Source organism: Macaca mulatta, chromosome 8 (assembly GCF_049350105.2).
Source record: "Macaca mulatta isolate MMU2019108-1 chromosome 8, T2T-MMU8v2.0, whole genome shotgun sequence".
NCBI classification, from domain to species: Eukaryota; Metazoa; Chordata; class Mammalia; order Primates; family Cercopithecidae; genus Macaca; species Macaca mulatta.
The window spans coordinates 58,801,064-58,803,173 of record NC_133413.1 but is presented as its reverse complement, the minus strand read 5'-3'; the positions used below and the strand labels follow the sequence as shown (position 1 = coordinate 58,803,173).

At 46.6% G+C, this 2,110-nt stretch overlaps 1 pseudogene; it reads left to right on the top strand.

Moving 5' to 3' along the window:
* Positions 1 to 791: 791 nt before the first annotated feature.
* LOC100426760 (putative histone H2B type 2-C) lies at positions 792 to 1,324 on the top strand (annotated as a pseudogene).
* The last annotated feature ends 786 nt before the right edge of the window (positions 1,325 to 2,110 follow it).

The following is a 2,110-nucleotide window of genomic DNA, read 5'->3' as shown; positions in this document are numbered from 1 at the left end:
TTCCCAGTTTTGGTTTGTCCACCTCCCCCCACCCCACCCCCCAATAACCTAAATGGTCCCTGGATCCTGCTGATTGGAATAGTTGTGCTCACTGATGCAGCAGCAGAAACCCTGCTTGCCCAAGAACCCGCAACAGTCTCTGGACCCTGCTGATCAGAATAATTGCACTCACTGACGCAGCAGCAGAAACCCCAGTTTTCCTCTTACACCACAAAGAGGACCAAGGAAGGTTGGATTTAGTAGCCCTTACCAACACATTCTTGAAAACCTGCACCCTTGCCTGTCCTCCTTGACCACAAAGAGGACTGAGAAAAATCAGATTTAGTTTCCCTTACCAACACATTCTCAAAAATCTTAGAGTCCTAAGCATTCTCCTGTTAGTATTAGGACCTTACCCCTGTCCTATAAAGATGTTATGCCCCAAAAATGAAGTGAAGGGCCCTACCCTGAGGGAGGGAAGGGATTTTCAGTGTTGGAAGAGTGACACCTTCAGTCCTCACTTATATGAATAGGAAGGATATAATTTTTGAGGCTCTCCATATCCTAGCTTCAGGAATAGCTTTTGTTAGGCCTGCTTGTCTGAGGAAGGATCCCAAAAGGATAGTTGGTCTCCCTACCCAATGGGGCTTTGGGCAAAAATTACGTCTTTCTAATTGGTGAGCCCAGGTGCCTAAAGAAAGGAACAGAGGTCATGTGCACGGCCTCTGTAAGTACACAGTCGCTTCCGGTAGACCCTGAGACTACGGTTCTGCTTGCATTCTCAGGGGTCAGTGTCGGTCTTGGGTCTGGCCATGCCTGAACCTGCAAAGTCTGCACCAGCTCCCAAGAAGAGCTCCAAGAAAGCTGTCACCAAAGCCCAGAAGAAAGACGGCAAGAAGCGCAAGCGCAGCCACAAGGAGAGCTACTCCATCTACATGTACAAGGTGCTGAAGCAAGTCCACCCCGACACCGGCATCTCGTCCAAGGCCATGGGCATCATGAACTCCTTTGCCAATGACATCTTCTAGCGCATCATGGGAGAGGCGTCCCACGTGGCACACTACAACAAGAGCTCCACCATCACGTCCCACGAGATCCAGAGGGCCCTGTGCCTGCTGCTGCCCGGCAAGCTGGCCCAAGCACGCCTTGTCCCAGGGCACCAACGTGGTCACCAAGTACACCGGCTCCAAGTGAGTCCTGGCTGCTTGACTCCAAAGTCTCTTTTCAGAGCTACTTAACCCCCTCAGTGAAAGAATATTTCTTGTGTTGTCAGTCCCAGTTTATATTTTTGGCTTCCCATCTGCTTAACTTTTGGAGAGCACACAACTCCACCAAGCACAGATAACTATATTCTTTTCACATAGGCATTGTTGTAAGTAAGCTTACATAGATTGATAGTGGTATCTTACTATGGTATAGATATGCTGGGGTTTGCCTTAGGGCTGTTCTTGAAACTGTCTTTGTCCTGCCTATGTACCCGTGAATATGTGCCAGGCAAATTGTTTCCTGGTTAGAAATGCAGTGTTAATTTTGATAAGCTTATGTAAGATCAAATTGTCTATATGAACAAAGGTTGGGTCTGCTCTTCAGTGGTAAAATGAAGGTAGAGATTAAATACATTGTGTGCTCTCAGATGTGTACTCAAAAGGGAATAAATAGTTCAACTTTTATTTAAAAAGAAAGAAAGAAAGAAAGAAAGAAAGAAAGAAAGAAAGAAAGAAAGAAAGAAAGAAAGAAAGAAAGAAAGAAAAGAAAGGAAGGAAGGAACAGAGTCCTGAAGTTTATACTAGAAATCATTCTTATAGGAGAAACTAGAAAAGCACCAGAGACAGGGAGTGGTTTTTAGAAGACGGACTAGCCTCGGAGAAGAGAAGCGAGAGGAAGTTTGTCTCACAGGCATTTGGACCCAGGAGGCAAGGGTCAGGATAGTTAGGATAGATGGGAGAGTCTTGATTGGGTGACATGACTTTGAGAGTTCCGCTCATGGCTACAAGGGCAACCAACTTTTTGTCGGGACCCCGGAGCTGAATGGCTTTCCTCTCTGTCGACCCTCGACTCAACCCCAAAATGCAAGAAAAGTGGAAGCTGGTTCCAGGCAAACCAACACTCCCAACTGTGAAGAGTCCTTTCC